The sequence below is a fragment of the Apodemus sylvaticus genome, chromosome 3, assembly GCF_947179515.1.
Source record: "Apodemus sylvaticus chromosome 3, mApoSyl1.1, whole genome shotgun sequence".
NCBI classification, from domain to species: domain Eukaryota; kingdom Metazoa; phylum Chordata; class Mammalia; order Rodentia; family Muridae; genus Apodemus; species Apodemus sylvaticus.
This window is the reverse complement of record NC_067474.1, coordinates 153096219-153108530: the sequence shown is the minus strand read 5'-3', so window position 1 is coordinate 153108530 and position 12312 is coordinate 153096219. Positions and strand designations below refer to the sequence as shown.

Here is a 12312-nt window from a genome sequence, read left to right as displayed (position 1 = left end):
GATAGATGCGCAAACCCATGGCTATTTAAACAAACACTTCGGCCGGGCGGTGGTGGCGCATGACTCTAATCCCAGCACTTGGGAGGCAGAGGCAGGCGGATTTCTGAGTTCGAGGCCAGTCTGGTCTACAGAGTGAGTTCCAGGACAGCCAGGGCTACACAGAGAAACCCTGTCTTCAAAAACAAAACAAAAAAACACAACAGAAACAAACAAACACTTCACCTCACTTTAAGTCCCCAAGAGTCCCTCTTTCCAATGTGGCCACACTGAATACATCTTCCTTCCTCACACTATTAATTTGGCTGTTTTAATTAGCTTCTCAAGAATGGGTGGCTGAACTTGGCTTCTTCGGGGGTAGATCACGACTCCAAGTTTGGTGACATTCCAACGCCTGTTCCACATCCCCCAGTTGTGAGTTCCTGGGCAAGTTAATGGCCCTTTGTGGGGGCTGGTATTCTACCAGCGAAGAGGAAAACATCCCCCACTTCCTAAGATAGCTATGGGAACAACTCTGCAAGGAGAGGAAGAGGAGGGTGGAGACCCCCAGCCCCGAGATACTGCAGAGCATTGCATCCAACATTTCTGCTCAGTCTGGCTCCAAGAGCAGGCCAGGCAGGCAAGGGCACTGGCGGGAGCCTTAGGGTGGGGTGGGGTGGGGTCAGGGGTGGGGGACAACAAGAATGGTCCCGCCTGACAGCAGACACACCCAAGCCGACTCACTCAGGTGATCGGAAACAGGCACAGGTGAGGCTGGGGCTGGAGCCCTGGATGGAAAACTTCATTCTGGGCCAAGCGTGGGCCTGGGGCGGGGGGCCTGGGCGGGGTGGGCAGCAGCTTCCCTCCCCATGGTCTGCCTAGGTCTTCTCTGCTCCACCCTATTCACAAAGGGGAATTCATCCTGCTACCCTGTGGCGGACCCCTGATGCCCTGTGGCAGGGCCAGGTAAGGGCAGACAAGGGACTTCCAGCAGAGTGGAGGCCCAGCCAAACGGCCCTTGTGTGCTAGACAGGCGTTTCAGCAGAGGCCAACCAGGGAGCCTTGGGCCGCACAACCCAAGGCTGGTTCTGGGAGGACCCAGATCCTCACTGGCTTCTCTGAGCCCTCCACAGGGGCTCAGTAACCTTGACTGAGTCTAGATCGTCACCCTACACCACACCCTTTCTGTACTACAGCCCCTTCTGGGTTTGCAACAGAAAACAGACAAGATGAGGGAGCGGGGTTGGGGGTGGGTAGGGCACCTTGACAACCAGGCACCACCAACCACCAGTCAGTGCCTCAGGAAGCTAAAGACTGAGCCACAAACCCATGAGACACTTCCCTCTTCCTCTCCCGGACTGTGAGCATGTATGGAGTGAAGGTGACTGCCGGGGACCTCAAGCGAACCCCGCAGAAGGGAATCCCTGCCCTCCCGCGCTCCCACCCACTCTTCCCACCTTGGTCTTCCGGGTACCACCCCACCTCACCACCTCTTTGGGATGCTGCCACACAGACATGCCCACTAGGGCTGTCCAGCTATACTCTGCCTCTCAGAAGGAAACACAAATTAAATGCCAGCTGATTGTCTCCACGGAGGAGGTATTAATTTAATGTGAACACTTAACCCAGGCAGCCGATCCCATTACAGGCGGTAATAGCCGGAGCAGGCCAGAGCCCAGACAACAGGCTGGTAATGGGGCTGGAGTTTAAGGAAGCCGCCACATCCGGCATAATCCTGCACCAGCACACTGCAGGGCCACCACACACACAGAGGCCTATTCATAATCTGACCCATCTCGCAAGGCCCCTGGGCAGAGGGTAGGCTGGGCTGCAAGCCACGGAGAGGGGGGATATGGGGGAGGGGTACAGAGTGAAGAGTCAGGAGATGCTTGAGTACTGACTGTGGCGAATTGACTGAGTAATCTGGGCAAGTCTCTTCTCGACCCTCGTATCTCGGCACACGTATCTGTGATAGCATCATCAAGAATCCTTCTCAGGTCTGGGGATACAGCTCCGTCGCCAGCAGGCTTACTTAGCAACTGTGAGAACCTGGCTCTCTCTCTAACCCCATGTAAACCAGGCATGGTGGTACACACCTGAAATTCCAGCACTCCAGGGCGGAGGCAGGGGGATCAGAAGTTCAAAGCAGCCTCAGATAGGGAAGGAATGCAAAGCCAATGTAGGCGACTCAGGACCGTGTACCAGGTGCAGGGGGAGGAGGGGAATCTCTCTGGATATTGCAACCACCGCGTTCTTTCCATACCCCGGTTACAGCCCTACATGACAGGCAGTGCTGTCCGGCATAGTGCCCGGCTCAGCTGCCAACCGTCATCAAAGAGTGCCCGAGCTTCCCCTGCCTAGCTGCAGGCAAGGGATGGAAAGCGGGTGTGTGTGTCTGTGTGTGTCTGTGTGTGTCTGTGTGTGTCTGTGTCTGTGTGTGTGTGTGTTGGGTCTGTCTGTGTGTGTGTGTCTGTGTGTGTGTGTCTGTGTGTGTCTGTGCCTGTGTGTCTGTGTGTTGGGTCTGTCTGTGTCTGTGTGTGTGTGTCTGTGTGTGTGTGCAAAGGCTCACTCCTATGTCTTCTCCTTCCTCAAACAGTTCCTGCCACCAGGCACATGCTGCTCTAGAGCCAACGACTGTCGCCACTGACCAAGCCTCCAAGGGCAGCTCCGGGCTGTGTGTGCGAAGCCACCGGGTCCCGGAGGGTCAAGGACAAAGCACTGTGACCCTAGCTGGCCCCCCACTCCTTTGAGCCCCGAAGGTGGCCAGCAATGTTAGGAAGCCCTGGGTCTGCCTCCATCCAGCTGTGCGATCACAGGCAAACATCTTAACCTCTTGGCCACAGCAGGAGGCTAACTTAGGTTAATTCCTATCAACCACCAGAACAAGCTGCAACCAATTTCTGCGGTCCCTAGACAAACACCTATGACAACCACATGGTTATGTGATGAGCGCCAAAATCTCAGAGTCAGCAGGGACGTGAGCCCTGAAGGTTAAATCAACAGGAATATGGAGAGAGGAGGAGCGGCCCTAAAGCTTGAAGGTCCCGGATCCACCTACTGCAGCTACCTAGCTTTGAACAACGTACCTACCCTCTCTGGATATCCATGCTGTTTGCCACTGTGTCGGGACATACTGTATGGAGGGAGCCCAGAACAGGGCCTGGCATGCCATGGGCATAGAGGCCACTCCTCAGGACCCTCTCGGGACAGGCAGACTGGCATACTTCAGCGACACTGGGACAGGCCAGTTGGCATCCAGGCTATGTGGCCCTCAAGTTCCCAGGTGCATAATCCTTGGTGACAGCCATGATAATGAGCTAGGTGTCACTCACCTGGATGGCAGACCAGAAGCACACAGGGATGGGCAGCAGGGGAAGAGAAACCAGGTGCTAATGCCACCCAATGTTCTGCGGACATGTGCCTGCCACACCCACAACGCGCCCCAAGCATTAGTGGGCTCTGCCCGGTCCTTTGAGGTCTCTGCCTGCCAGGGTCACCATAGGCACGCGAGATGCAGGGGTGAGGCACTTGCTGGTGTCGGTGCTGAGAGCATCATCATGGCTGGGCACGGTGGCACTCACCTTCACTCCCACAGCCCTCAAGGCAGAAGCAAGAGGATCTCTGTGAGTTCAAGGCCAGCCTGGTCTACAAAGCAAGCTCCAGGACAGCCAGGGCTACATAACAGACTTTGTCTCAAAGTGGGGCCCAGAGGAGCGTGGGTCACCTGACTGCTTTACAAGCCACTGTCCTGCTGTCCAGTGTCCCCTGTCTGTTTTGCTTCCTAGTGTCAGGGACTGCTACAGGAGGCTCAGTATCCCACAATCCTGAGTGGTACGCTGGGCAGCCAGTGCTGGTTAGTGATGCCTCTTCCAACATCTCTGACCAGAGTCCACGCCTGAGTGCAGGCTGCCCCATTCCGTAAAGGGAAAGGACTCCAGGGGTGTCCCCTAGCTTGGAATCTGAGTCTCAAGTTGCAGCCCACTGTGAGGCTTCTGAGGTCCCACTTCCAACCCCTTCCAGGCTAGGATACCTCCATTGTCTCCCGTCTTCCCCTGCTTATGCTGCCGCTGTGTCCATAAATGTCTATTCCCTACCCCCGTGGTCAGGCACCGTGCTCCCACGAGGTGGGAGAGACTTTGATCACACAGTATTTAGCATGCATTGAGTCTTTTATCACCTCATGTCCTCCTTACTCCACTGAGCCAGGCATCACCAACCCCCTTTACAGATGAGAATACCAGGGCCATGCAGCTCCTTAGCCTCAGTGGTAACACTGATGTTCTCCCTCCAGGCTCCACAAACTCCCCCCACTGTGCCCTAGCACACTGCTCAGAAAATGTTCAGGGTTACAGTGCCAGCGGTGGGGGAGGGGGACAGTCCGGTGAGCACAGAGAGTCAAGGACGCCGGCTTGAAGAAGGGCTCTTCATCCAGGGAAGGTTCTTTGCCCATGAACTCACTTCTCAGGGCCCAGAACCTTCCAGAATCAATGGCCCAGTCAACTGCTATTTCTACCATCTATCTAAAGTGACCAGCAGGGGACAGTGAGGGGACAGAACATAGTAGCCTTCAAGGTGGACAGAACAGGATTCAAACTTCAATAATCCAGGTCACCTGGTTCCCAGGCCTCCCTCCAAAGGGATTAAGGTTCTCAGGGGGGCTGGGTTGGTTCTCTCAAGAGGTTGTTACAGAAGGGTGAGCCGGGCGCCTCCCTGCTCCTGTCTCACCAGGCAATCGTGCAACTCCCTCCAAGAAGCCATCCGCCACCGTGTAACATGACCCTGCGTGTTTTCAGTCTCCAAAACTGCCAGCTAAACCAAAGGTTTTAAGTTGTTTTAGCAATGTTTTGTTTTCCTTTAGCAATGGAAGTCAGACTGATACACTCTCCCTCTGCCTAAATCTTTTTACTTTTGAATGATGTCACAGGTATTCAGTCAGAACCACTTCAATTGTAAGAGAGAAAAAAAAAAAAAAACCTGCTCACTCTCCCCTCCCCCACCCCCTCTGTTTGAAATTGCAGAGGCGATTTTTGTTTTGTTTTGTTTTGTTTTATTTGTTTTACAAAGACTTAGAGTGAACAGGAGAAAAACAAAACAAAACAAAAACCACCAGGGGATCCCAACAGAAAATAATAACTCAACAACCTCACCCAAATCCTCCTTCCTAAAGACACGGGGTCTGTTAACGCGCGTGGGATGGTGGTTGTGGCGCCCACCACTTCCGGGTGCCCAGGAAGCTGAGAAACAGTGAGATTCCCTTCCTGCCTCCAGCTCCAGCTGCCCCATCACCCCTGACCCCGCTCACCTCTGGCCTTTGTATGTGAGTTTGTCTCTGTCTAGAACAGTGGTTCTCAACCTTCCTAATGCTACGACCTTTTAGTAATACAGTCCCTCATGTGTGGCGACCCTCAACCACAAAATTATTTCATCGCTACTTCGTATTTGCTAATTTTGCTACTGTTATGAATCGTGATATAAATATCTGATATGCAGGATGTCTGATATGCAACCCTGTGAAAGGGTCGGTCGTGACCCACAGATTGAGAACCGAGAACCGCTGGTCTAGAAGTTTACACACACACACACACACACACACACACACACACACACGCACACACACGCACACATACACACCTTTGTTATTTCTCTGGTTTTTTTTTCTAATAAGCTCAGGACTCAGTTTATACGCCGCCTTCTCTGGAAGCCTCTTCTGCCCCCTACGTCAGGGCCAAGTTCCTTCATGTGTAGCATTCTGAGTCACTAGGCTCATAGGATTTCTGTGCCTGCAGATCTCCCAGAGTTTAAACTGTCAGGCCTGTCTCAAGGTCTCAGCTGCAGCTCAGTGTCCCGCGCAGAGCCGGACACATTGCCGTCCCAGAGAACCTCTGAGGTATCATCGCCTCCCGGACCATTTCTGAGAGGTTTGATTCCCTATGGCCTTGGGCGTGGCCTCCCATCAGTTAGCCCAGTCTCCACAGTCCAGGACAGCTCTGCCACTCTCTCCTGTCCACCTTGAAGCCTGGGTACACCAACTCTGGAAACACTGGGGCCACAGCAGTCTGTCAGCAGGACACTCACTGCCTCCGTGCCTTTCCATTTCCCTGTCCCCAGTGTCAGGAGCCAGCAGAGAGTCTGGGCACCATGTCTCTGGATCCCCAGGCTCAGAAGCAGGAGGCTCCAAGGGCTTGTGCCCAGCAGGGTGTGGGCCCCACCCAGGAATATGTTTATAGCCTTGAGAAAAGCAACCCCGAGGCTATTCTGGAAAGTTAATATGCACCTTGGGTCTCTTGATGTTTACTGCCAGTGGCTGCAGGTTTGAGTGTGAGAAAGGAAGCTCGGGTGTCCTATCAGAGCCATGCCACTGCCTCAGACCCAGGGTTTATCATCATCTGAGGCTCCGCAGTCAGGCAAGGATGGGTTCCCATCAGGCTTTGCAGTCCCCTGCCCATGCCTCAGTCTCCTGATCTGTAAAGTGGGAGAAACCCCACCTGCATTAAATGTGAATGGCCAAGCGCATAGTGGCCTGGAACACAGGATGGGGACAAGCAGGACATGTCAGGCTAGGTGTCCTTTGGGCCATGCCATTGACAAGGGGAGGAAGACACTTCAGAGGCTTCTCCAGGAGGAAGGCTGAAGACTGAGAGGATCTACCAATTACCTGTGGGTTGACGCAACCACGGAGGGGTAGCAGCAGGGAGTGCCTGTGCGCGTGCCTTCCCGTCAATCTAACTGGCTGGGAAGAGGCGGGCTCCGGGCTGTGGTGGGACTGGTAATTAGACTGGGTTAGCCCAAACACCGGGAGGAGTTGAGTGACTCGATACCACTCAGTGCGGAGGAGGGAGACTTGTTTCTCATTAGCAAACTTGGGTTGCCATGGTAACCTTGGCACTAGGTGTGAACCAGAGGGGAGGACAGAAGTGGGTAACGGGCACCCCACCTCAATACACAGGGTCACTGCCACCTCTCTCTGAAACCCAGGTCTCTTTTTCCCAGTCAGTTCCCTCAGGACAGAGGGGATGAATTGAAGCAGGGAGTCTTAGAGACTCTTCTGTGACATCACGGTCCCTGGCACAGGATCTTTGTGGAGTCTCCCCTGACTTTATCGGCATCAGGCTGGTAGGGAAACTGAGGTTCACAGGTAGTTTATGAGGCAGGAATTAACACTGGGCTTGCTCTAAAGACAGGAAGATGAAGGCCATGAAGCAAAGCACCTTCCAGGGTCACCGCACTGGAGGTGGAAGTGACAGGGTCTATCTCAGACACACGTCCTCCGCAGACAGGCGGACTCACTCCCCTGCTTCTGTGTCCCGTGACAGGGCTGAGGTTGGATCTGAACCTGGGTCTCTCTGATCCCAAAGCCCGGACTAGTTTTTCTTGGGCCAGGTGATTTACCTGAAGGCTGAAGGCTGAAGAGTGGGTGCCTCAGTCTCCCCAAGATCAGAAAAGGCCTCAGGCCGCTCGCTCACTAACATTTCAAATACAGAGTGCTAAGGTCCCCACTCTGGACTGCCAGGCCTGTGTGGCCCCCTGAGTGTCTCCTTCCACAGCCCAGAGTCCCCCATGTGCTGTGGATGGCCAGCCTGCAAGGGCGCCAACCCCACGGTGCAGCACAAGGAGCCCCTTTTTCCACCCAGTTTATGTGTGTGTGTGTGTGTGTGTATGTGTGTGTCGTGAGGGATCTCTGGGATCACATGCACATTCCTCTGTGTCCCACTCTTTTACCTGGATGGCTTCCAGGATTCGAACTCTAGTCACTATATTCATACAGCGAGCACAGTACCACTGAGCTCTCGTCCCCGGAGACTCGCTCTGAGCCTGGCCCCTCCGGCTTCATGACCCTCATCTTGGATTCAGCGAGATGTCCAAAGGGAGATGCTCCAATAGCAAAAATTAAGGAACCCATGTCCCAGTAGGGAAGAGACCATGTCTTCGTGTCCTCTACCTCTACCCCAAATGCTCTAACACCAGACAACCCAGCAAGGATGACCCAACTCAGTCACACACACACACACACACACACACACACACACACACAACCAGTGATCTAGCAAAACTGAATTCATTTTTTTGAGCCTCAGTTGCCTTATCTGTAAAATGGGGGTAACAACACTGGCTTGTGGTGATGTGTCCAGGGCCGGCTGCTGGCTGCTGGAAGAGCTGTCACAGCATTGCTCTCATTGTCCCTACTCCCAGGCACACAGTAGGCCCTCAAGTCATGTTTGCTAGGTGACTAAACTTTTGACCAAGAGCCATGCATGTCCCGCCTTGCCCACACTGACCTACTGTGTGACCCTGGCTTGTCCCTGCATCTCTCTCAGCCTATCTTTACAGAAAGCTCAGAGTCACTCACCACACAGCAGAGACCCCAGGCATGAGGGAGAGCAGCCAGAGGCCAGCCTGCTGGCCACAGGCTCTTCCCAAGTGGCCTAGACTCACAGGGACAGACAGTGGGCAAGTCGACTTGCCCATAGGTTCACAAAGGCAGCAGGCGGGTCTCCTCCTGGTGACTTTGCCTTGGGACAGATGGGACCCAGGAAGGCATCTGTCAGCCAGATGGCCTGGCTGACCTGAGGGGCTAAGACACCAGCTGGAAACCCAGGCCTGGCAGGCAGAGCTGCTTAACCCCTTCCTGCCCTGCCACAAGAACACATCCCCTAACCACTTACCAATGTACTTTCAGACCTTCTGGCCACCCACCTGGGAGCCAGTGGGGGTCTGGAGTGGCACCTCAGGCCTCCTGATACACAGAGAGGTGATCTATCGAGGCACACAGCACTAGTTCCTTCCTTCCTGAGAGACCAGTCCAGAACAGCCCTCTACCACCACCACCTCCCAGGCACCACCTGAAGCCAGGAGGCCCAGGCTCTGTCCAAACAGAAACATGGCTGGCCGCTGGTGAATACCCACACCCAGTTCTGCTGGGTTGGCTGAGCAGTCATAGCCACAGGGTTCAACCTCTTTGGGCCTCAGTTTCTCCACCAAGAAGGGTGGGCCTGGGCCTGGGCCAGGGAGACAAGCCAGTTCTATTTTAGAGGGATTTGTGAATCCAGAGGAAGGTGTATACCCCCTCCCGGGACTCCAGGCAGATTCTCCTACAGAGCATGTCCCAGCTTGTGTCTGGGTCAAGGCAAACCCTCAGGACAGGAGCATAGGAGGGAGTAGGGCAGGAAGCTGCCTTGTACCCCAAGCACTGATGCTCAAATGACCTTCTCCTTGGTCTTCAGAAAACCACAAAGGGGAACGAAGCATTCAGGACTGTCTGGAGACCAGGAAGCTCGTCCCAACAGGACGTTAGGGGCAGGCCCAAGGAGCAGTGTGAACTGAGAGCAGGGTTTTCAATGTTTCTAGCCTGGGGGCGGGGGTTGGACTCCCAAACTGGTCCAGCAAGGAAAAGAAGGCCCTCAGGAGTTCCACAAACTGATGTTCAGGTGGAGAAAGGCAGTTTGGAGCTGGTAAACGAAATCTGGGATCTAGCCGAAGGCTGTGTTCTGCTATCTCTAGATGTGTCTCACAACTGAGCCCAAACATCAAAAGCAGCGGAGGGGGAGGGGATAAATCAAGGCAGCTGCCAGCGAAGGATGGCGGAGGTGTGTCACCCCAGCAGAAAGGGGAGACACGGGGCTGGCTTGGATGTTAGCTCTGCCATGAACTTACTGTGCAACCTGGACCATCACTGGACCCCTCTGGGAAAAGGGTGTGTGTGTGGGGGGGGAGCCTAATAACTTATAAGGCTTCTTCTTGCTCTGCTTTGACAGGCATTCAGGAAAAGCCCCATCCACCCAGAGATGTTTCCGAAGCTCAAGAACAAGCACTGGAGTCCAGAAGAAGAAAGGAAGGATGGATGGATAGACGGACAGATGGACAGACGGGAGGGCAGGAGAGTAGGTGGACAGACAGATGGATGGATGATGAATGGATGGACGGACAGACAGACAGACGGGAGGGCAGGAGAATGGGTGGACGGACAGAGGGACGATGGATGGATGGATGGATGGATGGACGGACGGACGGACAGACGGACGGACGGACAGACAGACATACAGACAGACGGGAGAGTGGGTGGGTGGACAGGCAGATGGATGGATGATGGATGGATGGACAGATGGATGGATGGACGGACAGACATACAGACAGATGGGAGGGTGGGTGGGTGGACAGGCAGATGGATGGATGATGGATGGGTGGGTAGAAAAGTGGATGGTTAAATGGATGAATAGACAAAAGATGGGAAAATGGGTGGATGGATGGATCCTGAAGAGGAGGAGAAAAATGTCCTAGGTGTTCCCTGGGATGGCTACTTACACCTGTCCACAGGCCTCCCTGGAATCATTTCCTGTGACTACAGACCCTTCAGGGACCCTCTCTAATATGTACATACGTGTAGGTACACACCTACACACATAGACAAACACATATCACACACACCCCAATCCAGAATCTCAGAAAGGGAAGTCAGAGGTGTCGCTGAGTTCTGCCTGCACTGTTCTTCTCCTGAGGTCTCTGACGTTTTTTAAACACACTGCCAAAGCTGGAGGCGAGATGTGGCTTAATGGGAGACAAAGCCTTGAAGCTAAAGACAGTCAAGCCCACGAACTCTGCTATTCTCTAAGACAAGAATTCAGTTGTTACATTTCCAAAACTCGGTTTTTCCATCTGTGCAATGGGTTGAGAGACCAGCTCCCTCCTAGTAGCATGAGGGTGGTGAAGGGACACATGATGGCTCCCGGGAAACAAAGTGGTGTTGGGTCTGAGGGCAGCCGGGCCTCTGAGGGCTCCAGTGCCCAGCCCTGCTTCTCTACCTAGCCTCCCACCTGGAGTGAGATTCCTGGGCTCAGCTCACCCAAAGCTACAAAGCAGCCTTTGTCTGGGAAGAAACTCTAAACCACAGCCCTGACGTCAGCACTGGAAAACAACACCAAGCCAACCTTCAATGTCACCCCTCTGCCAAGGCCTGGGACAGGCCTTCCGTGAGGTCCCAGGAGGCCACCCGCCTGTCCCCCTGGGGCCCAGATGGAACCCTGTAATTGGACTCCTGATTCTCAATCCCAAGGAGAAGACAAGGAACATGAGCCCATTTCCCAGTCTGGTAGAATGAGCTGAGTCCTCTGGGTAAACAGCTCCCCTCCCCTCAGAGCAAGCCCGTGGGGCCAACAGGGCCACTTCCACGACTCCTAGAGAAGGGACTGAGATATTCCAAGATCCCAGGGGAGGCAGGGACAGAGACACTCCTCCGTTCCTACCACCTGGCAGCCACAGCCTGTGCCCTGAATGCCAAGCCTGCCCTCTCTCCTGGTCATGCTGCAGACAGAGTGGTGGAGAGGAGAAAGGACATGACCTCCTCTTCACTGGCCAGGCTAAGGAGAGGAAATGTCAGAACACAAAAGGCCGCTCTGCCTCGGGAGCGGGAGGAAGTAGGCCGGTTCCCACTGTGTGGGGGCTGGGGAGGGTTAAGGACAGAGCATTGCTCATGGCCAGCACCGCTTAGCATCTGTCACACATTCTGTCACAGAATCCTGTGACAACCTGTGTCTAAGGGGACATTCCCACTTCCCAGACAGAAAGACAGAGGCTGCCAGGGTGAGGGAGCAGTGGGGTGAACCCCAGTGGCTGGAGCCTAAGTTGGGGCTCCCACTCGAGTGAAAGGCCAACTCATGGGACAATGTGACCCCAAAGAAGACAGCCGAGAGCAAGAGCGGTGTCTTTAAGTCCCCACAGTTGAACTGTGCCCTAAGGCTTGGGAAGGAAGCACCTGCAAGCTGGAGAGCCTTGAACTCGTCACCAGGTGGATGTGGGCTCTGTGGGTCACAGTCCGCAGAGCCCAGACCTCCGCTGCCCCTGGCCAGGTAAGTCCTGGCACTTTCAGTATGTTGTCGTTAAAGACACTTGTAGACCAACTGTCAAGAAAAGTGAGATATTCACAGGGAGGTGTGTCCAAATGCAAAAGCAGCCCCACCGGGCACATCCCAGTCAGAAATAGGGGAGCTCCGGGGAAATGATTTTGTAGGGTTGGAAAGTTGGACCAGCATCCCTAGTTACAATGCTGGTGCCTACCATAGAGGAAAGGGGCGAGGCCCAGCAGCCAGGCCCAGGGCCCTGTCGGTCTCTCCATATGAGGAGGAAACTGAGGCACAGAAAAGCAATGCCACTGTGCATGGTATTGGCAAATCAGGACAGGAGATCGATCAGTCAATAGCCCAAGACCCCAAAATGAGTCTCTTATAAATGGATGAGCCCCATATAATTAGCCCTGTAGGTGGCCTTCAATGTCTCCTCTATGGTTAGAGGGAGTAAGTCCCACCAGCAGTACCATCAACCTGGATATCTATCTGCTCAAGGGCC

General features: G+C 54.3%; 1 protein-coding gene across 2 annotated transcripts in view; it reads right to left on the bottom strand.

The window, feature by feature from the left end:
• Iffo2 (intermediate filament family orphan 2) overlaps positions 1-12312 on the bottom strand; it is a 43073-nt gene that overhangs the window by 18744 nt on the left and 12017 nt on the right. The gene's annotated exons all lie outside the window — the stretch shown is intronic.